The sequence below is a fragment of the Tiliqua scincoides genome, chromosome 11 (assembly GCF_035046505.1).
Source record: "Tiliqua scincoides isolate rTilSci1 chromosome 11, rTilSci1.hap2, whole genome shotgun sequence".
NCBI classification, from domain to species: Eukaryota; Metazoa; Chordata; class Lepidosauria; order Squamata; family Scincidae; genus Tiliqua; species Tiliqua scincoides.
This window is the reverse complement of record NC_089831.1, coordinates 8,771,730-8,786,835: the sequence shown is the minus strand read 5'-3', so window position 1 is coordinate 8,786,835 and position 15,106 is coordinate 8,771,730. Positions and strand designations below refer to the sequence as shown.

The following is a 15,106-nucleotide window of genomic DNA, read 5'->3' as shown; positions in this document are numbered from 1 at the left end:
CAATTCAAAGTGGTGCAGTCCAAGAAAGCCCATGCCAGTTGCTTGATCTAAATATCCAGATTGGCCCTTTTAGAAAATGGTGTTTAAAGTTAATTTTTGGTCCATCTGTTTGTTCTTCCTCCTCCCACCCTTTCAGGTAAGCTTCCCAGAACAAGATTTCTAGGTGGGGAGGGTTCTCCCTAATTGCTTTCTGAATGGAAGCCTGCTTTTTGTACTACCCCACAGAGAGATCAAGTGAATTGGAGCTTAACAGTCTTAACAGCACTTCAGCAAACATCCAAACTATCACTGTGTACTGTAGCTTGTATGATCCTGGTATTTGGTAAGAAATATAATCAACTCGGGTAGACTTGAATTCTGCTCATACCAAGTGGGCAGGCATTGAAGGGAGGTCAAAATCCATCTTTTATATGTGGTGCTGTGGAATTTGCAGTATGAATGGTACCGGCCATGCGAATATGATGGTTGCACTGATCTCAGTGTTTAATCTCTCAAGCCTGAGGTTCTCTTAATGCTTGATCTACACCAAAATGTAATGCTAGTGTTGTGTGGTTATAGAGGGCTGAGTTGCCATTGCAGCTGTAGGACAAGCCTGCTTTAATTGGTGTCCCACCAAGCCAAACACAGCTTGCCAGCCAAGTCTTTTAGTTGGCTCGATGCTTCAGCAACTACCTGTTTTTGCAGTATGAGAAGGGCAGCAAACTCAGGAGATCTGTCATGCAGCCTGGTGGTTTGCTAAGCATGGCTAGCTGGGCAAGGAGGCTTCTAAGATTCTCCTTGTGAAAACTTCTCCCAAGTTTTGAAACTTCAAATTCCCTGGTCTTATTTCCAAATTGGAGCTGATCCATGAGAAATACTCCAGTGTTCTGTTCCAAATTTTGTCTTGAGCAGTGGACTTGCACCACTGCACTGCCACAGCTTTCAGTTCACCTGTGTTTCTTGCACCGTGCAATAGCCATGTACACATTGAGAGCACACTGCAGCAAAGATACTTGGCTAAAGAGTCTTTTCACCTATGCAGTTTTTCACCTATGTGCTGGAGCACACAGCCACATCAGTAAAACACCACATGAAAGAATCTTGATGCTGTCATATACTGGGTTTTTGGCAAGGTGTTTTCAATATGCACATTATGTTCATAAAGAATTGTGGGGGGGGGGAGAAGACAAGGGGTTTGAAACCTGTGGCCATGGGCTCCTGCTCTGACCTCTTTCCTCTTAGAACTTTGTTGAACTGGCATCCGGGACTGGGGTGCAAGGCAGTGTGAACCAAAGCAGCAAAGAGAGGACAAGGGAATATCTCTACCCTGATGTGTGTCACAAGTTGCACAGGTCTGCTGTAGATCTTAGCACCACTGTAAAACAGGCACTTGCCTAATTCTCACTGAGGTGGTAAACCTGGCTGCGTAGGGGAACTCCATGATCAAGGGCTCCTCTGTACATAGACTTCCACAAAAAGCTGGCATGAAAGTTAGGGTAGGGTTCTTCTCCCTAGTAATGGGTGAGACCCCCTAGAAGAATTCAAATCAAACTCTTCCTCCCTCAAAGAGAAAAGGCTCAGCCTAAATTCAATGAGCCCCTTCTCACCCATCTTCCCTACTCCCTTGCATACCCACATACTCTCCATAGTCTCTTTGGCTTTCAATCTGAACTTTACAACCTTAATAAAAAAAAATTTCCCACAAATACAGTGGGTATCCACATGGAATCTGTTGCAGGACCCCTTCTTCCCCTCCCCCAATGGTTGGCTGGCTGGCAACCTTCAGTCTCGAAAGACTATGGTATAAGCCTACAGCACCTGGTATTCCCAGGCGGTCTCCCATCCAAGTACTAACTAGGCCTGACCCTGCTTAGCTTCCGAGATCATGGTATAAGCCTACAGCACCTGGTATTCCCAGGCGGTCTCCCATCCAAGTACTAACCAGGCCTGACCCTGCTTAGCTTCCGAGATCAGACGAGATCGGGCATGTGCAGGGTGACAGTCAAATTTCATGGATAATTAAAACCACAGATGGGGCTCAGAGGACCTCCTTGACAGGACTGGACGTCTGTGGCACAAACTGGAAGTGCCTTCCTGATGCAACCGGGAGGTCCTTAGAGGCCCTCCCTTTCCCTGGGTGCAGCATCCACGGACACTGAAATCTATGGATGCTGAGCCAGTAGAAAAGGAGGGCCCACTGTGCCACCTTCTACAGGTTGTCTCTCTACCAGAGAGTGCAGCTGCGCACAGAAGAGGGTGGCCTGACCTGCAGTTGAGACTTCGCTCTGTGCCCTTCTTTCCCAAAACCATACTTCTCTTGATGGGCCAGGCAGCTGCTTGGCCACATCTTACCAACCGGTGCACAACTGCCCCAGCGATCTCTTTTTCCCAGCAGGGCCTGACAAGGCAGTGCCACGTGGTCACCACCTGCCCGACTGTGAAGTACCACTAGATTCACTAGTACTTCTGGTTGATGAACCTTCCATTAAGCTGTGCTCGTCTGGCTGGGCCACTAGTGCCAGTAGTACTTTGGTTGCAGGGAGAGGCAAGGATGGCAGTAGACCTTGGGAAAACTGTGTTTCCCAAGGACCCCTGGGGCCTCTGGGGTACTGCCATGCAGTGTTCCGCGTGCCGGAGAGGGGAGGATGGGAATCACTTTCCTTTGTCCTCTCTTTCTCTATGGTTGAAGTACTGCCATTGCAGCTTAAAGAGGAATGCGTGGGGGGGATCAGAAGGCTGAGTAAGTGGGACAGGGATAACCTGGCAGCCTCCTTCAGTTGAAATTGTAACCAAAGCCAGAGCAGAGTGTTCACCTACTCTTTGAGGCACACATTAGGAGCCCTTTACATAGTTGTGGCAGTACCTCTGCTTCTCCTGGAGTAAAGGAGATTGTATAGCTCTTCTTATGTAAAGAGGTCTTTCTACGGAACAGCATTCCATCATGGGAGCCCCCCCATCACCTATAGTCCTGTGTGATTCATTCCAGATCCAGGCTTCCTACTTTAATCAGAAGCAGATTGCTCTTTTTCAGTAGGGTCCTGTTCAGTGGTGATTAGGAAATAACTTCACAGTCTTAGCGGCCTTTGTGGCGTGAATTGTGGTGCTTGGCCAGCTTTTGCATGGCTTCCAAGAGAGCGAGTAGCTCCGTGTACTGTATCTTGAGTCAAAGCTTTAACGGGATCTTCAGCACAAAAAAAGCAATTGTCTTAACGGGATCTCCAGCCTGGTTCCAACTGCGATAGCAGTTGTACGGCTCTTTTCGCGTACTGTATGTAACTTCCAAAGGAGTCTACTTAAGAAGCAAAAAAATAGAATAACTTTGTAACGCGCATCTTTCTTTCTGCCATTTTAGCCACTTTTTAAATTCCCCTCTGGGAAAACTGTAGCTTTGAAAATATGCCATTTTTAAAAGAAGGACAGTGGTCTGAGCATTAGAAAGCCTTGGGGCTGAGCAATGAAAGCATGTCTGTGTGTGCTGCCGGGGTGAGCTTTTTTTTGTGGGACAGCCTCCTTTTCTTAAACACAGCTAGCAGGGAGAGGGCACAAATCCTGGCTGTGGGAACCATGGCTTGTGGAAAACTGGAAGTTCATCTTTATCTATGCCCACCTTTTATCTACTACAGGGGTGTCCAAAGTTTTTGGCAGGAGGGCCACATCATCTCTCTGACACTGTGTCAGGGGCCAGGGGAAAAAAGAATTAATTTACATTTAAAATTTGAATAAATTTACATAAATTAATATACTAGAGGTGGAACTTATATGAATGAATGAAGGTCTTGCAATAGCTCAAGGCCTATAAAAGGCCTTGAACAAAGCAAGGCTGGCCTTTTCTTTGCTGCCGCTACTGCATCACAGAGTGAAACAGCAAGCAGTGGAGGGAGCCCTCATCCCACAGATAATGCCAGAGGTCAAACAGTTGCCCTCATGCTGAGAGCAGTTGTGTTGGGCCAGTGCGGGCTCCAGCAAGTTTCCGGAGGGCCAGAGGCTCATTGGAGACTGGGGGCTCCCTGAGGGCCACACTGGGAGTCCTCGAGAGCCGCAAGTGGCCCCAGGGCCGGGGTTTGGGCACCCCTGATCCACTGTAAAAGGTGGTACAGTAGGCCCTCCTTATCTGCTGCCTCAGCATGTGGTCTACCGCCACATTCTGAAACGTGACCATCCCCTCCCTTTGAAGTGACGGTTTGTCCCTGAAGTGGCGATCTGGCTTTGGGAACAAACCGCTGCTTTGGAGCAGTGATTTTAAAATAAATAAATAAAAATAAGAACAGCACATGGGGAAAGGCTGCCTTTTCCCCGTGTGTCCTGTTCCCATTGGGATTGGTTCCCCTGTGCTGGTTGTATTTAAAGAAAAGGAGGCACTTGCAGTGGCATAGCTAAGGAGGGCAGGCGGAGGTCATTTCCCAGGGTGCCATGCCCTTGAGTGGCTGAAAACAGGCTTTGTGGAAGCTTCTAAGACACCACCTCAAGGTGTGGTACCCAGGGCCTTAGAAGGTACCCAGTGCCCCTGGAAGTGCCTTTCAGAGACCTCTAAGATGTTGTAGGGGGGGGGTTAAAAATTTGGATGGGGGTGTAATGGGGGTATGGGGTGTGTTAAAAATGCTGTGCCTCTGGGTACCAGATGCCTTATCTACACAACTGGGCAGTTCCTATAGTAAGACACCACCATACGGAGTAGCTTGGCTACGTAGTGCCCCGTAGAGAGTCAGAGCAGGGCAAGTCAAACCCCAACCTCCCTACAGCGTGCCACCCATTTCTGCCGCTCCTCTTTCTTCCGTTCCCTGGCTTCAAAGAGAAGAGGGTGACAAGCGGGAGGAGAGCGATGGATTCAAGAGTGCTGAGGCCTGGTGGAGGTCAGCTGCAGCTGGTGGCCGGCGGTGGGTGATCACTGCTTCTCTGCCACCTGCCAGCCACATGGGTGGGCTAGCCTTGAGAAAGGGCCCAACGGGGCATGATGTGAAATGCATAGTTCCACCCTGCTTTTGCGACTCAAATACCTGTGGGAAGGAGGGTGACCGTGATTGGGGCCACTGGGGAAAGGTTTAAAGCCCCTTCTCCTCTGCAGCATAGTCCCACAGAGTCGGCTCCCACAGCTGCAGCTTATGTGATAGGAAATGAGCATGAAGGCCCAAACCACATACCCTGCATAGCATTCCATTCAGCCCTGGTCTGGAGGCAGGGACTCAGTACTGCTAAAATGGCATTGATCTCGGAAAGAAGGGGAGGGGGGAAAGGGAGGGGTTTACTCTGGAAATTCAAGATACTTTTGCTCAGGTCTCATGGCTATACTGCAGCCAATTTCTTTAAACAGTTCCTGGGAAGCCAAGCACAGTGTGGGGCAACTAAGTGGGCTTGCTTGGTGGGGGCTTGCCTGATTTGCTTGCCGGTTGTGCAGCAGTGGGCCCTCGGTATCTGTGGGGCATCCGTTCCAGGACACCCCGCAGATACCAACTTCATAATGAAATGGGGGGGGCTGTGCCAACAAACCGGAACTGCTTTCCAGTTGCAGCTGGGAGGCCTCCCAAGGCACAGGGAGGCCTCGGAATACTTCCCAGGCATGACCAGAAGCCACTTCCAGTTGGATCCAGGAGGTCCTCTGAAGCCCTCCAGCTGCAGGCTCAGAATCTGTGGCTATTCAAACCCATGGATCTGAGCCTTTGGATAAGGATGGCCCACCGTATGTGCTTAAAGCTGATGAAGGTCTGGTCTTGATGAACAATTCATATGCAGGTATGTGCAATGCAGATGAGGGAATGGGGGCTAGAATGCAAGCACAAAACCAGCATGTCTGGAAGAAGGCAGGTACACTGAGTAGGAATGTTAAGTATCAAGCTCCCCCAGTCAGTCTCTTGCATGAAGGATTGAGGTAAATACAACCTGTGTGCAAGCAATCAGGCCTGCATCCACCCTGATCTTGCCATTACTGCCACTCCTCACTGCAAGAGGAACTCCTTGGGGCAAGGGAAGGGACTTCTGGAAAGGGACACTCAGGCTACTCCAGGCCCCAATTAAGTATCTTTTCCCCACAGAAGCCGCAACAGGGAAAAGATGCTGGGTGGACCTTTCCTGGGAAGCTGGGTGGATTGTGCAAACTCAGGCATTCCTTTTTCCCTGACACCCAAATTTCTACAGAAAATGCTTTATATGGGGAAGGCTTCCACGAGATGCCTTACAAGTGTCTCCATTAAAGGAATAGCAACTGCCCCACAATGTATGAGATCCTCCTAGTGAGGCGAGAGGGAGGGACTAACAGCAGAATTTGATGTCTGTGTACTCGAAAGTAAGTTCCATTATTTCAGTGGGGCGTACTCCAAAGTAAGCGCGTATAGGATTGAATGTGTGTGCTTCATCCAGTTCTGGAAAACCATATTGATCAAGCAGGAGCTGAGTCAAAACTTTTGGCTCAAACTTGGGAAAGGCAGAACGGGAGTGGGAGTATGAAATAGGGTTGACATCTTTGCCCCTTTATGGCCAGAAGTTTGGGGACAGCAGAAGGTTTTTTTGTGTTTTTTTTTATTTACCAGGAACCCCTTATATCAGAACAATGGTACCCTAGGGGTGCTGCGGGGGGTGGGGGAAGCTTTCTGAGTTTAGAGGAAAAGGTAGCTGTCACTATGGCACCAATTTAACCTAGCCTACAGTGGGCCCTTCTTATCTGTGGTCTCAGCATCCATGCACTGAGAACCCATGGCTCTGAAGGCCACAGTGGGTCTCCCAGATGCAACTGGGAGATGCAGGCATGAACTTAAAATTGCTTTGGTTGCATCCGGGAGGCCTTCTGAAGAGACTGGGAGGCTGGCGTGGCCTCCAGAGGGCCCAGTGTGGCCCCAGGTGAGTCCATGCGGCACCACAACCCTGGCCCCAGTTGGTTTTTATCATCAGTGGGTTTCAGTATCCGCTGGGTGTTGTGGAACTGATTCTGGCAGATACCAAGGGCCCACTAGGATCCCCACCATAATAAATAAAAAACAAGGGTCAACTCAGTGGCAGAGCACATCCTTGGCATATCTGCCAGGTCTGCTGAAAGGATCAGACTGCAGAAAGACACACGCCTTGCCTGAACCCATGGGAAGCTCCAACCAGAAGACAATATTGAAATAGGTGGATCAGTGGGCTGATTCAGGATAAAGTTGCTTCATATATCCCATTTCCCTGCCCTACTATCTGCAGTGGTACGTTCCAAGGACAGCCTTTTACCCTGTTTGCCTTGTCCCTACCGTTTACAGCTGCCCTGCAGTCCTGTGCTGTAGCAGCCTGGATACTTGCAGGATAGACCCTTGACTGGCACTTTACATGTTGCACTTTCAAAATGGGAGTTGAACCAGAGTGGGTGGGGCAGGCAGCTTGCCACAGTTAGTCCAAAGACGAGTGTGATGGTTGTGCTGTCAAAATCCAAAGGGACCTGATCCGTGCACATTTCAAGCCTTCCTCAACTAGAAAAGCTACAGCTGCAAGATAGCTGCCTGCCCACCGTCCACTCGGTTCAAGACCAAATGGGGACAGAGGACCTCTCAAAAGGACGTCTCTCATGGAGAATTATAAAAAGCAATAGAACATCTTAACCACAAAGCCTTTTAAAACAGTTGCTTGCTGCTGATCGCATGCCAAGCCAGAGACAGCCTCTCAAGTGCGTGGCTGTCTTCCTTTCAATGTACGTAGCCCAGGAAGTGCTGTGGCAAGATCACGAGCAGCAAAGTAAGTACAGGTGTGTGCCACTTAGCGATGTTCGGACCAACAAACCGTTGTTGATTTTCTGTGTAGTAACAGAGAACTCCTTACCTTTGTGTTGATGGTGTTAGTATTTTCATAAGGAACCGGCAATTGACCATTGATGAGGCTAGAAACATTGCCAACAATCGCAAAGAGTGGGTGTGTGTCACAAATGACACAAGGACCCCAGCAGCAGCTTATTGGTTGAGAGGACAAGGAGATTCTCAAGCACCTGCTAAGGAAAAAAAGAAGATGATTTTCATTAGGTTCTCCTCTAGGTTGTGCTGGGCCTCCAAGGGCTTCAGAATAGCCCATAGAAGCATCTGGAAACTACTTCTGGTTTTTAGAGTGCTACTTCTGGTTTGCTTCCAAAAACCAGAAGCAGCTTCCACACACTTCTGCGACCCATTCTGAGGCCTTAGGAGGTCCAGCGCAACCCAAAAGAGGTCTCCAAGGCCTCCTAAGGACAACACCAACACAAAGGTCAGGATTTTGCATAACGACAAAATGGCTTTAATGATGGAATTCGGAGAATGTATCACTGTCGTTATGTGATGGATACCTGTACATAAATATTTTTTTTAAAGAAATGCCACGGGCAAGATTTTATACTCTATAATCTGTCAAGTTCAACCTCAATTCAATGCTGCTGAACATAATCTTAGCACTTTTCAGGTATTCGAGATGCCTATTTTGTAGGATTTGCCGCCCCTTTCGCAAGGATGTTACACCATAATATAGGATCTTGCTTCATTTTTAAGACTTCCCCCACTTAGAGTAAGCGGTTAAATTCCATGCATGGAAATTAGATAGCAAGACAACCTGGCTCCACCACCATCTGTGTCTCTTGCTCTTTAGCCAGAGGGAAATGTTTTTCCACTAAAGCTGTGTCCCACTACAGCTCCTTCAGAGATGGAGACCAGGACCAGCCCAACCCTCAAGAAGGCTTTGCAATGCAGCCGCCTGCGGTGACAGAATCCCAAGGAGGCTCCAGGCCCTTAAGAGAACTCACAGGGAAGAGTTGAGCTCCTCCAATCTCAGCTTCTTAGGTTAACATAGTCAAACACTGCAGTCCTGTGCATGGCTTTTTAGAAGTAAGACCCTTTGATTTTGGGATTAACTCCTAGGTAAGCGTGTATAGGATTGTAACATAAATCAGGTGTGGGCAAATTATGGGATCTTTTTACAGAAATCCTGAAAGCTCATGAGTTGCATTCTGGAATGACTTGCATTGCTATAGGTTCTGATTTGGGTGGTAGGGGAGCCTTTTTGTTGTTTAAACACGGCAAACACCCGGAGATAGATTTGAAGATTCCAATAGACTATCTGTAGCGGCAACTCCCCCATTCCCCTACATTTTCCCCACACTCTATACTGATGAATGGTGTGAAAAGATCCATTTATTCCTATGGGAGACAATCCCTTCCCTGATCCAACCCCTTTTACCTTCTAGAGGAGGAAAGCATTCCTGCTCCCATACAACAAGAGGCAAGCAAAATGAAACGAATGTTCACCTCAGGTGGCAAAAATGACTTTAATAAGCCTGTTCAGTGCTGCTGAACAGGTCCAGGAGGCCAACTGAGGCAGTCACCTTCTGGGGTGAAGTGGCAGGGGGTGCCTATCACCTACTTCTCTCCACCCGTCTCTGCCATTCTTCCTCCTTCCATTCCCTGGATTTGAAAAAGAAGAGGGGAATGGCACAAAACAGGAAGTGTGGAGGAAAAGAGGTGTGCTAGACTCGCTCCGCTTCTCTGCCTCTTTCATTTAATTCCCCCTCTTCTGTGAGTCCAGGAAGCAGGGGGCAGGGCAACAGCGGATGTGACACTGGGTAAGGGGAGGTGTAAAATACATATATTTTAAGCCTATGGAGATAAACAACACAACCACTGGAATAGGGTTATCTGTGATGGAAAATAGTGATTATTCAATGTAAAATATGTCTGAAGCTCGTTCATCCACTTCTAACGATGTTTGACCTTCTATTTGCAGAGTCCTGCTTCAGAATGTGGGATGGCTCATCTTAAAAAGGAAACAAAAAAAAAAATATTTGCATGATTTCTTTGTGATTTTTTTGCACTTTAGATAATTTGTGCCATTTATAAAGTATGTATTTATAATTTAATAATTTTTTTTTTTTTTGCGCCAAGTACTGGAATAAACAGTGAGCATATCTGGTATATGTCATTATTTAATAAATTGCATTTTTTTAAAAAAAGAAAAGAACTCATATGTTCATATAAAGATTATTTGAAACCTATTGCAGTGACAGGAAAAACAAATGCAAGTTATTTTCTCTGCTTATTTTTATAATTAAAAAGTAAGAAAGATGCATAATGTTATGAAACCTGTGATGGATTCCTTCTGAGAGAAAATTAAAAGAAAATGGTCCACGTTAAGTGTCTGCTTTTTAAAAAAAAAAATTAATGTTTTCACTACACTTTGGGACTGATCTTCCTTTGAATGTATCCAAACCACAAAATGGCCTTATCTGGAAACATCTGAGGCTGCAGGCCAGGAAGTGGCCTCTGATAGGTGCCTCCACGCTTTGTCTTCCCACAAAGCTCTGCTGTGAATTCCTATATTGTTGATATTCCTCATTTATATCCCACCCAAAGAACTCAGAGCAAAACACATGGTTTCTCCTCTTCCTCCCCGTTTTATCATCACAACAACCCTGTGAGGTAGGGTCAAGCTGACAGATGACCTACCTCAATCAAACAAGGCAATCTAGTGAACTTAATGACTAAGGGGGGATTTGAATCCAGCTGACCTTGTATCCCTGTTTGCTTTTTGTTGGCAACCTTCAGTCTCGGAAGACTATGGTATCGCGCTCTGGATGGTGGTTCTGGAACAGCATCTAGTGTGGCTGAAAAGACCGATTCGGGAGTGACAATCCCTTCCACACGGAGAGCAAGTGCAGTCTGTCCCTGGTCTGTCTCCCTGGCTATGGGCCTTCCTTCTTTGCCTCTTTGCCTCAGACTGTTGGCCAAGTGTCTCTTCAAACTGGGAAAGGCCATGCTGCACAGCCTGCCTCCAAGCGGGCCGCTCAGAGGCCAGGGTTTCCCACTTGTTGAGGTCCATTCCTAAGGCCTTCAGATCCCTCTTGCAGATGTCCTTGTATCTCAGCTGTGGTCTACCTGTAGGGCGCTTTCCTTGCACGAGTTCTCCATAGAGAAGATCCTTTGGGATCCGGCCATCATCCATTCTCACGACATGACCGAGCCAAGGCAGGCATCTCTGTTTCAGCAGTGCATACATGCTAGGGATTCCAGCTCGTTCCAGGACTGTGTTGTTTGGAACTTTGTCCTGCCAGGTGATGCCAAGGATGCGTCGGAGGCAGCGCATGTGGAATGTGTTCAGTTTCCTCTCCTGTTGTGAGTGAAGAGTCCATGACTCGCTGCAGTACAGAAGTGTACTCAGGCAACACACTGTTTGCACATGCTTGCAAACTACAGGAGTTCAGTTCTTTGCAAACCGCAGCAGCTGAGCTCTTTGCAGCACTGGCATTCTGGGGGGGGAGGGGGGTGAAGTGTTTAAGGCACCTAGATGCCAGTATTAAGCGGCACCTCCCCTCACCTGCAGAGCCATTTGGAGCAGGGACAGCAAAGCAGAGGTTAGAGCTTTGCAGGGCAATTAGCAGCTATCTGATTTTTTTTTTTTTAATAGCCTTGGGATTTGAGGCAGTTACCTGATCTTGCCATCACTGCAGTCTCTGCTTGGTGCTACTCAACTCACCAAAAGTAGGATTCTTGACCCAGAAGTTTGGGAACTGCTGGTCTACAGTCTACACTGCCTGGCAGCAGTTATTTTGGGGTTTTCAGGTGGGGATCTTTCAGGTGAGTGTCTTGTGCTGGCCTGACCTTGAAGCAACTGATTGGTCCTGAAAAGGGCAGAAAGGTGGGATATAAGCATTTTAAATAAAGCAAATCTCAAGACAGAGCAGAGTGGACAATAGCGGGTGATTTGATGTGGCTCATATGGTTGACTGATATTTGTGTCTTTTTTAGCTTTGTTGCATAACATGGGATTCAAATTTTCCTGGCTCTCACCCTTCCTGCTTCCCCCCCCCCCCAACTGAAGGCTAAAGGAAGGAAAGGAGAAACTTAGCACTTTAAATGACTTTATATAAAATGACTGGGTGTGAAGTTTGCAGTTATTTCTCTTCCTGTCTTCAGCATATATATTTTGCTCCTTAAAAGCTACCTTTTAAAATGATTTTTGAAACCCTTTTGTCGTTCTCTCTCTTGTTCAGCCAAAATAGATGGAAGAGGTCAAGTGTTTCAGAGTTAGGACCAAAGTAGCTATTACTTTAAAGGGTGTGTTAGAACCCCAGTTATTGGGACATGCCACAATTTTTTTTTTACATAAGATTGGACAGGAAACTCCAGTCCAGACTGGGACCATAATGATGGGGTTAACACCGTTTTCCCCCTGCTGACATAGCCTTTCCTGTTCTGCATTTTCTGGTGCCACTTAAGTCTAGTTTACTTATTTTTCACATTTTTATACCACCCGTCCTCCAAGTAGCTCAAGGTGGTACACATGGTTCCTCCCCTCCTGTTATCCTCACAACAACCCTGTGAGGTAGCTGTGGCTTGCCCAAGGTCACCCAGAAAGCACTTGGCTGAGCAGAGATTTGAACCTGAATCTTCCACGTCTAAGCCCACTACACGATCCTGGATCTTATGCCCAGCCTCAGTACACATTTATAAAACCTTATCTATAAGGGGCGCTGAGTGCCAGGGCAGACATGGGGGGGGGGGGGAAGCTTGCTGAAAAGACTATCTATGATCACCATTATCATCATCTATGCCTCTATCTCTAAAGTCCCTACACTCCCGCTGCAAAGGCTGTAGCCAAAACAGGACCACCCACAAAGTCAACAGGAGTTTCTGAGTACTGACTGAACTCCAGAGGTATTCAGAGCTTAGACTTAAAAACACACTCTCCAAAAGAAGCAAAGCCCAACATGTCTTTGATCCTTGAAAAAAAAATCTAAAAAGGTTAATGAGAAAGGGGCTGGATTCCTAGTTCAGATTCATCCTAGGTAGGATTCACTCATTCCTTGATCAGGAGAACAGAAGGGATTTTATTTTTAAGTATGGCATGTGTAGCAGAATGCATTTGAACTGCATTGGAAAGCTGTGTGGAAGGTGGGGCAGGGCAAGAGCTTGAAAACTGTAAAGAAAAGAGCCAGGTAGACTGGAAACACCTTTAGTGAATCCTGCAACCTAACCGTGTGGTCCAGGGCATATTTACACAAGTCCAGTGGAACTTACTGTGGAGAAGATGCTGGGAAGACAGGCATGGTAGAGGATGAGGCAGACAAGGTTCCAACCCAGTCCTTGCAAAGCATTTACTTTAGTCCCATAGAGTCTAGTGGAACATACTACAAGGGAGATATTTTAAATGCATACAGCCTGCTACATTCTGAGCATGTTAAGTGTCCTCATCATCCCCCCCCCATGCCACAGAAATTTGAGTTGGCAATTGGGAAAAATCAGCAGTAGAATTGGTTGCTGGGGAGAATTGTTTCAGCCTTCAACAACTGGAGGTGGACAATTTATAACTCGGAAGATAACATATTTTGTTGCAGGTCTCTCTTCTTGCCTTTAAACTAAGAGCAAACTGAGGTGTTGCACACTGGTGTACCTGAAGGGATGATCAGTGGGTCCAAGTGCTCCTGGGTGGCATGGCTAGGGGACACTGTGCAGCACAGGAAGCTGTGCAGCACAGGAAGCCTGCTCACAAAACCTGCCCCCCATGTATCCTTCGGACTTGGCCCTTCCAGTCATGTTCGGGGGTGTTCTGAGGGCTGGAGAAGCCGTGTGTGCTTCTCTGGCCCTCAAAACACCCCCGAATGTAACTGGGGGGGTTGTGTCCAGAGGGTACATGGGGGGCATTTAGAGGGATGGCCCCAAGATGGCAGGACTGCCACTGGTGTTGAGAGGCAAAAGAGGGGCACCCTCTTAAGGCAGTGGTATCTACATAGTCAGGGAACTTGATAGATAAGCAGAAGTAGTAAAAGAAAAAGGAGGGGGGAACCCTAAACAATAACAGAAGAATGGGGGAGCAGCCAGAGAAAGGCGATTGGCCTGCTTGAGCTAAATGAGCCTAAATGGGCATTAAGCTTAGGGAGATGCAATATTTTGTTGCAAGTTCCTCTGGTAAAAACAGTAAACTTAGGTGGTTGTGTGCTGGTCAGATTGCATGCAGAGCCAAGCCAAAATAAAGTCAAAGTCTGGCATAGTCAGGGTATGTAGTCAGGTACACAGAAGGACATACATTTTAAAAATTGAAAGACACAAAGGTTAAGAATCATAGAGTTGGAAGGGACCCACAAGGACATCTAGTCCAACCTCCTACTGTAGCAGGAAATAGATCCTAGATCAGATCAGGGGTGTCAAACTAATTTCATACAGTGGGCCAAAGAGCATTTGAGGTAACTGCTGAGGGCTGGAAGTGACATTATTCAGCAGGAAGGTGATACTTAAGCACACAAGCACTTTGTTCTCATCTAGGGACTTATTAGCTGCAAATGAAGGAAGGAAAAAATATGCAAATCCTGACCAGTTGTCAGTCATAACTATAAGTTAGCAACTTGATGCTGCCTCAAAGTTGGCAAATGCTATGAGATATATGGGCTACAACAACCTCCAGTATGGTTATTGGAGGGGGTCCTGTGTTGTGCTCTTACTAATGCACCTGTCTGAAGATGGCCCTTGAAGTTCTATAAATTCAGCTCCTTAATATGGATTAATACACAAAGGTGTGGCCACAATACTGCTGTTATGGGGAACTCTTTCTGGGGTTGACTGAGCATGGTTGTGGGCCCTTGTATGGATGTGGGCTCTAACATAGGCCCCACCTATGGAGCACTCCTGAATTGGCCTTTTCAGCCACACTAGACGCTGTTCCAGAACCACCATTCAGAACGCGATACCATAGTCTTCCGAGACTGAAGGTTGCCAACACATTCATTCACCTGTGGAGCCAGCCCTGCAGTCTTCTGTTCTGCATCTCTCCCCCAATGAGAGATGATAGCTCAGGCCTGAAGTATGTGCTTTACATACAGAAGGTGCCAGGTACAGTCCTTGACATCTACAGTGAGAGAGGAGCAGGACTGGAGAAGATCCACCAAGTAGAACAGACAGTAATGGACTAGCAAGCCAATGTGGCCAGAGACTTGCCACTGAAGCTTGTGTCTGTACATCCTGCAGCTATGATCCAGTGGCTGAGCTAAGATTTCAGGCAAAGCTCTCTCTGGTTCAACTCCCTCCACCTAAAATGTCTGAGGAGCACCATTGTTGGCATACCGGGGGTTAAATCTTGGTAAAATAGGATTCAAGATGACAGATTCTTTATCAGTCCATCAGAGGAAGGGACTCAGGGCAGATCCACCCCTCATGGGAAACTTGCT

The 15,106-nt window shown here is 47.2% G+C and overlaps 1 pseudogene; it reads right to left on the bottom strand.

The window, feature by feature from the left end:
* Positions 1 to 1,872: 1,872 nt before the first annotated feature.
* LOC136662683 (5S ribosomal RNA) lies at positions 1,873 to 1,986 on the bottom strand (annotated as a pseudogene).
* Positions 1,987 to 15,106: the final 13,120 nt, after the last annotated feature.